Source organism: Phodopus roborovskii, unplaced genomic scaffold, assembly GCF_943737965.1.
Source record: "Phodopus roborovskii unplaced genomic scaffold, PHOROB, whole genome shotgun sequence".
Taxonomy (NCBI): domain Eukaryota; kingdom Metazoa; phylum Chordata; class Mammalia; order Rodentia; family Cricetidae; genus Phodopus; species Phodopus roborovskii.
The window spans coordinates 28635409-28643973 of NW_026126480.1; the positions used below are offsets into that span (position 1 = coordinate 28635409).

At 40.7% G+C, this 8565-nt stretch overlaps 1 protein-coding gene across 1 annotated transcript in view; it reads right to left on the bottom strand.

The window, feature by feature from the left end:
* Window positions 1–2053: 2053 nt before the first annotated feature.
* Thumpd1 (THUMP domain containing 1) overlaps window positions 2054–8565 on the bottom strand; it is a 34264-nt gene continuing 27752 nt past the window's right edge. Inside the window, exon 5 of the mRNA XM_051192803.1 lies at window positions 2054–2066. The gene's annotated coding sequence lies outside the window, so the exon portion shown is untranslated. The remainder of the gene's footprint in view (window positions 2067–8565) is intronic.

The window sequence follows — 8565 nt, forward strand, 5'->3', positions numbered from 1 at the left end:
GGAAACAACAGCTCTTTCTTCTTCTGGTGGCACCTGGAATACTACTCACAAGCCTGGAAAAAAAGTGGACTTGGTGTATTGATGAATTAATCTAACATCCCAGAATTCTCTCCTCCCTTAGATGCCTCTGAAGATACAAGAATAGTGATTTGTAGCTTTCTTTCCTGGGCAATAGGTCACTAAGGCCAAGAAGGCTTACCAGACAGAGCCTTAAATCTGTAGTACCATAGCCATGGCCTCTTAATTGCTCTACCTGAATAAAAAAAAAAAATTGCAATTCATACTTGACTACAATGTGTCATTATTTATTTGGTCCCAGAAGAGACAAAGATAGGACTTCACAGTTCTCCCTATCATTCCACTCACCATAAGCTTTTACATCTGTCTCTGTGTGTCTCTAGGACTCTACACACATTCTGGTTGAATGTATATTAATTTATAAATATTTGAGGCACAAATGAATCCTAAGTTAGAAAAATCAGGCTAGGTGGATTGATACAGATTGTAGCCACATAATGACCAGCTAGCCCACTTGACTCATTGTCCTGCTGTATGGATCATTTATACACTATGAGCTGGATATGGATGGGACCACACACCTTCAATCCGCACTGAGGAGGCAGAGGCGTGTAGATCACTGTGTGTTTGAGGCCAGCCTGGTCTATGTAGTGAGTTTCAGGCCATCCAGGAACATAAAGAGACTCTCTCAAAAAGAAAGTCACTTTTCTAAACACTGTAAGACCACATGGCTAGCTCTTCTTATTGTTCATTTGTTTTTGAGACTATGTATCATTATGTAAGCTGGGTTTATTATGGAACTGGCCTTGAATTTACAATTCAGCCCTGTCTCCCAGATGCTAGGATTGTATGCGTGTGTGTGTGTGTGTGTGTGTGCGCGCGCGCGCGCACGCGCGCATGTGTGTGTGTTATTTAAATTTGAAACAAGCTTGTTTTACATGTCAATCCCAGTTCCAGCACCCTCCTATCCTCCCCTGTTCTCACCACAAGCACTACAACAAATGATAGTTGATTAATTGACTACCAAATACCATTTCTCTCTCCAAGACACCAAGGTGGTGTGTGGCAGGCAGCCTAGGCTGCCTCAACTCCACTGCCTTGGAAAGGTGTTCCTTGAAGTAAAGGCTTATTTTAGTTCTGGGGTGGAAATGTGCAAGATGAATCTGTAGCATCTTTTCATGGGGAAAGAAATTTTCAAAGGTCTATAGAATCATGTGAAAAGGACATGAAGTGACCCTGAGAAGATATTTGAATAATTTGAAGATTTTAAAAAAAAATGAACATAAGCATATAATCAATCATATTGGTAAGTCCAGAATCATACTTTAAAAATTCAATAATCAGGGTTAGAGAGATGGCATGGTGGTTAAAAGCATTTCTTGCTCTTGCAGAGGACCTGGTTTCAATTTCCAGCACCCACATGGTGGCTCACAATCATCTGTAACTCCAGGCTCTCAGAATCCGATGCCTTCTTCTGACTTCCTGGATACCAGCCACATATGTGGTGTACAAACAAACATGCAGACAAAATACTCAAATACATTAAACAGACAAATCCTCCCCCCTCCCCCCAATGGCTTGTTTCAGGGGTAACAACCAAGCTGAAGACTGATGAAGATAACAAAGAGAAAGAGCCAAGTGTTATGATTAGATGTGGTTCCAGTCAATGCATGAACTTCTCTGAATCTACTTCTTTATGTACTATAGCAGCACCACTTGTGCAGGCTCCACAAGACCATTGTGGTCTTTAAAATCGAGTAATAAGAGATCCCAGACAATTAAAAAAATAATATATCCATGTATAGCATAGCTCTATTACTATATGATTATTTTCCAAGTGAAACAGGTTTCTAAGGATTGCTCCAGAACTAAGGATGATTCAGACCTCTCAGTATCTTGTCAGGGATATGACTCACTTAAGTTGTTAAATGTAGATTCTCTATCCTGGTATAACTTGATATCTTCCCTTGGAAGCTAAGCTGCCTTATAGATACTGGAGTTGTGCCTTGCTAGAAATGGAGGGAACTCCCAAAAGCCCAGAGAATGATCTAAATGTCATGTCCTGAATATTCCCCCTAGGCTTTGTTGCTTAATGAGGTCCCTGTAGTTTATCATCACTGGGAGAAATCTCCACCCTTTCAGTTGCTACCTTGAGGGCTGGCCTCAATCCAATTGTGACAATTGTGCTTCACAGCTGAAGAACATAATCCAACTGGTCGGTCCACTGTAAGGAGAGAGAATCAAATCTAAAATGCAGAGGAGTCATTCAAAGATAAGAGTCACAATCAAAGAGGCTAGAAGATGCCAAGCCACCTCAGCCTCAGGGCTGTATGAAATTGCTGACACAAGAAATTACACAAGGAGTTGGATGTTTAGGAGCAAGTCACCCAACAGTCATTTTTTTCCCTCATGATAACCTTGTGAGAAAAAAACTGGGCACTGTACCACATCCCCATCTCCTGTACCTGAATGTGGCATACATCCATCACTTACTAACTGAGACATATGACTTTGTTTATCTGCCCAGGCACCAAGTTCTTGGAATAGTCTGTTGTTGATTATATAGTCACCATGATAGCATCAGCGCTCTGTCCTAATCTTCACCCTTGTCTCCTGTTGACCACCTTCTTATCCCTCATTCTTTTGACTGGTCTTGTGGTGGCACTTAACCTCATTCACGGGACTCTTCAAATTACAGACTGAATAGCCAATCTCTTTAAGGATAGGGATCTTAAATTTAAAAAAAAAAAATACAGGAATTATAACAAGAGCTCATGTTTTCTGATATGTAAAGAAAATCAATGCTCAGGGAAAACAAATTCAATCAAGCTATATTGGGCATGGGGGAAGACACCCAGAAGGACTCCAGATGATATTCGAGCCTCACATATCCTAAGGTCCACCTGTACCTTGATCTCTTATGGTGTAACTAACCAATACATTCTTGAGTTGGCAAGCTGTAAGTTTCTTTTCTCCTCTAAGCCATGTAGGTTGGGTTTCTATCACTTATAACCATTACGTTTAACTAATACACACACACACACACACACACACACACACACACACACACACACACACTTGATATATTGATTTGCTCCTATATGGATGATATTTAGCCTGCAGTTATGTATGTGCACTATGTGAATGCCTGCTGTCCACACATGCCAAAATAGGATGCAGGTACCTAGGAACTGGAGTTAAAACTACCATGTGGGTACTGGGCACCAAATCTCTGCAAAAGCAGCAATATCTTTAACCACTGGATATTCTCTTCCCCCTTAAACAATATATTATTTGTAATTAACTGATTAAAAATATTACTTGTGGGACAGAAATGGAACTCAGTAGCCAACTAACCTTTCTGCTTCACCTTTGAAACAATTAATTCCCTTCTCTCTCTGAACTCTTCATTTGCTATACAACCTTCATGCCATTGCCAGGATAAATGTCTTTCCTTGTTTGTGGCCATGCCACCTGAATGCTCCTGATCATGTCTGAATGCCTCTTCTGTGAAAGACACTTCCTGCTCCCCTCCCATGTGTCCTTCCCTGCTGCCATTACAGTATCTTTCCATAAACCTGTTTTCCTGGCTATCATATCACATGTAACAATGCATCCACTACCTTCTTTGCAAATCCCTCTCCAGCCAATATGTAACACTCCCCAGGTCAGTTGCCATGACTTAGTCATCTGTAACACACCAGTTCCTAGTGCATTCCTGAAATACTGCGCCTGTCCTTAGTATTCACTCCCCTGGCAAATAACCAGTATGTAGTTGATAGAGTATTTGCCAGACTTATCTGGGCTTTCCAAAGAGAAATGATCCCCACCTCAGCAGAAGTGATGTCATCCATCCACATCTCTGTTCCTAAATCTCCATAGAATATGAGTTTGTCAAGATGCTACAATGCAGAATGTCTAATGACTTAGGCACTGAAATAAAAGAAACTTGTTCCTGAGACAGTTGGTAAAGTGCCTGTCTGGTAAGCATGAGAACCTAAATTTGGATTCTTTCACTTACATAAAAGGTCAAGCGTGGTGGCATGCATCTATCATTCCAGTGCTGGTGGGTGGGGGGCAGATAAAGGTCTGCAGTTTGTTGGCCAGCGAACTGTGCTGAATTAAGATTCAATGAGAGACTCCTTCTCAAACAATAAAGCAGTGAGTGATAGAGGAGGACACCAGACTTCTGGCCTGCATGTGCACATACACACATACACACACAACACACACACACACTCACAGGTCCACAACCCCCCATAGACACATACACACACTCTCTCCCTCACACAAACACAGACACAGACACATAGACACACACATGTGCAATCCATTTTTCATCCTGCTCCCACAGATATAATTTAAGTCATAATGTCTATTTTAGTTTTACACTGAGAGGAAAGTTGCAAAAACAGGAAAAGAGTTCAGTCACACCCCTCACCCATTGTTAGCATCTTATTTCATGATCATGCATTGCTCATGACCATGATGACAAAGGTAGAATGCCCTTACTAAGTAAACTCTGTTCCCCTAGTTTCTCCTAAGTATCTTCCCATCAGGAAATCACATGACATTCACCAGGTCTGAAGACTTAAGTGTATTTGGCCTGTGACTTTCCCTGTTTCTGATGATCTCTGCTGTTTTGAGGTTTTTTGGAGGGGGTGGGGCAGGGAGTAAGATTTTGTTTATTTTATTTTACACCAATGAATGTTTGTCTGAATGTATGTCTGTGTATCACATGCATGAAGTGTGCATAAAGGCCATAAAAGGGTGTTGGATCCCCTGGAATTGGAGTTACAGAGGTTGTGATCCACCTTGTAGGTGCTAGGAATTGAACTCTGGTCCTCTGGAAGAGCAGCCAGTGATCTTAACCAAGAAATTATCTCTCCAATCATCTGAATATAAAATATATTTGAAAAAGACTATCCAAGAAAAGACTCTGTCTCTAGATATTCTAGCATCAGACACTCCCAAATAAAAATGAAAAATGAGCATGGAGTGTAGAGCTTTATACCTCACTTCTGGGGTGAAGACAAAAAGAAAAACACCATTATTCAGGCACTACATTATGGCATAGAAAAGTGCCTAAAATACCTCTAACCCACAGCCTGACTCATGAAAGTGTCTCAAAATGTATCAAACAAGTTTGAAAGTAGCTTAGAGAGGATTGGAAAATCAGGCTGCCCTGAAGAAGGCCATTGATCACAGAGGCCATAGTGGCCATGGAGTAGGTCATTATGTCTCACTGTGAATATAGCAGGAGAGTGCAGGGTTCAAAAGTCATCAACGGTTTCAGTGGAGGTTGCCCATAGGTAGATAATAGTAACTATAATATGTGAATGTTTATAATCAAATTCTGTTCCATGATCCCAGGGTAACCCATCAGCCCTGTGAAATGTTTTATCACCAAGGATATGAAAAGAAGAAAAAGGTTAAAAATAACTGGGATTAAACTTTTAAAATTTAATGTGAGGGTATCTACACCCCAGCAGTAGATACACCAAGTCTTCTATTCTGAAGCAAATTGGAGGTTTAAGAGTGAAAGTTAACAGCACCATTGTAGAGAAGGAAGATTATATTCTTCACAGATGTTACTATTAACTATGTATTTCATGTACAGTAAAAAATAATTTATAAATTTGATTTAAAAAATTAGCAATTTGTACTTGTGATAGAAAATACACAGACCAGGCCACAGAAACCCACAGAGACAGCTGACCTGAACAAGGAGGAGCTAATGGACCCCCAGACTGATAACTAGAAATCCAGCATTGGACTGACTCAGACCCCCTTGAACATGGGTCTCAGTTAGAAGGCCTGGGCAGTCTAAGGGACCTCTGACAGTGGAACCAGGATATATCCCTGGTGTACAAAAGGACTTCAGGAGCACATTCCCCATGGAGGGATACTCCCTTAACCTAGAGGCAGGAGGGAGCGCCTAGACCCTACTCCAAATGGCTTGACAGATTTTGTTGACACCTCCTGAAAGGCACTACCCTCCCTGTGGAGTGCGGGAAGGGGGGTGGGCTGGGAGGGTGGTCAGGGGGAATGGGAGGGAGGGAGAGTAGGAGGGGTGAAGAAGGGAGGGAGGGAAGGAAGGAGGGAGGGAGAGGGAAGTGGGATTGATATGTAAAATAAGGAAGAAAGATAGAAAGAAAGAAAGGAAGACAGAAAGAAAGAAAGAAAATACATACCATTTTGGAAAATATAAAACAATGAGTGATATTGTTTCAAGGTGGTTTCCCAGCGAGACAATATCGGGACATTTAATAGATGTTAATACACAGTAGGTGCTGAATAAAAGACTGGGATTTGAAGCAGTTCTTATAATCTATTTGGGCTATTTTAAACTGACAGGTTTGCAGTCAGATCCAGCTATGCCAATATCCTGGAACACTCAGAATGGGCGTTGTAGATCTCAATATCAGCTCTGGAAATGAGAATAATCCGTTAATGAGCAGGCTTATTCTTTGTTTGGCACTGAGCCAGGGATATAGGTGTCTGTCCCTTTAACCATGGGTTGTCCAGAGAAACAAAAACTCTCCTCCCAAGGGATTATGATCCTCTCAACTGTACTCCAGAGACTTGAGGCCACAGTGGCAGAGACACCATCCAAAGAGAAGGCAGGAAGGAATCAACTTTGTGGCAGAAACAGCCTTTGAGAAGGAGCAGGACTTCTGGATCAGCAGTACCATTTGCTGGTAAGATAGATGCATGTGGCAACATGGAGGGGACTCTACCTAGCACAGCAGCAGAAAGCAAGCAGGCTATGTCAACATGCTATGTCACCATGATCCCTACAGACCCAAGGTTGAACAGCCATCTTCGATAGTTCTTCTAACTAAAAGCAAAATTCAGAATTCGGTGACATATAACATAGAAGTATTCACCTGAGTGGCCAACTGTTGCTCAATAAGTTTTCCCAATATTAAGTTTTCTTTTTAAACCCTGGAGATCGTGAAGTGCTTAGAAATTATTTAGTTCAACTATCTCAATTTCACAGAGATTTTTCTGGAGACATTTTAAAAAGCATGTTTATGTACCAATTTCTCTAACGGTGTTGTTTTTAATTTAAAACACTCAGCAGCCTTCAGGTTTGACCCTGGAATCGCATACACTTCCCTGAAGAATCCTATGTCAGAAAATGGCTTTGTTCAAAGCAAAATGGCGACTCTCCAGAGTTCTGTGTTCTCTTTAAAAGCTCATCTGTACCAAACTCAACTCCAAAATCAAACATAGACCAAAAAGATAGGAATGGAATGTTATTGGCAAAAGATATCCCAAAATCAATGGAGAAACCTACTCAATTGCATGTGCATTTGTAGTAGTCACTCCTCTTTATTTGTGCTCAGACTGCAAAAGACACAAAGATATAGTCAATTCAGATCTATTTACAGCATGAGGTTGAGATATGGGAAATTTGTCCATAGTGATATGAGAAATAAGAATGCTCCAAGAGAAATCATTCTTTTAATTTGGAGGAAGGAATAAAGATGAGGAAATTTTTTTTCCTTTAAGATTGATACTATTCATAGACAGAAGAGTGTTCTGGGTGTCCATATTTTGAAAATCTTTCCAGCTCATTGAACTGAAACCAAGAAAAGGTAAAAATGAGTGGATGTGAAGGTGAGGATGCCTTGGGTAATAGAGCCGGAGTTGGTCCCAGAGATTCGGAGTACAGCCCTAGAAGAGTCAGATGAATGGTAGTGACTCCAATATACTAGCTTTTGTCTTTTTGGATTTTTTTTTTTTTTTAGTTTTACTAAAGTCTTGCAGGATAAATAATGTTGAGGTTCAAATTTTGTTTTATTATGGTTTGGTTTTGTTGAGACGTGGTCTCACATAGTTCCAGCTGGTCTCAAACACATGAAAATCTTTTCTTGGCCAGTGCTAGGATTAAAGCATGGGCCATCATGCCTGCATGATGTTTAGTTGTTCTCATGCAGCACTTTGAGTCTTAGCTGTGTACCAGGAAGAAGGCAGGAACTTACAGAAGCCCTACAACTGGCCAGTAAAGTCAGTATTATCAGTACTGTGTTGCACAGATGAGACTGAGAAGTGAATAGGCTAAGTAACTGGGAAAAGTCACTCAGAAAAAAATTGTGTGTGTGTGTGTGTGTGTGTGTGTGTGTGTTATAAAATTGTGGATACAATTGTGTGGGTATATATGGACCATGGTATATGGTATGTGTGTGTGTTTGCACATGTGTATGCATGTGTGTGCAAATGGGTGTGCATTTGTGCATGTATGTTAGAAGAGTGAAAGGTGGCTCAATTTGGCAACATGTTGAATTGTGAGCATGGCCCACTACGCTTTTCCTTTCTTCCCTTCTTAGCTGTGACATCTCCACTACATTTCCAGAAAATTGCCTGGGAAAGGTACAAACTCTCTCTTTTGTTGTTGTTTCTTCTCTTTTTAAGTCATACTAATAATTATCAATACATCTTAGTTATGTTAGTTAATAATTATAATGTGTCTATGCATGGTCCCTCTTTCCACATTGACACACGAGAGTTTAATACCAACAGTACGAACAGACATAGCTC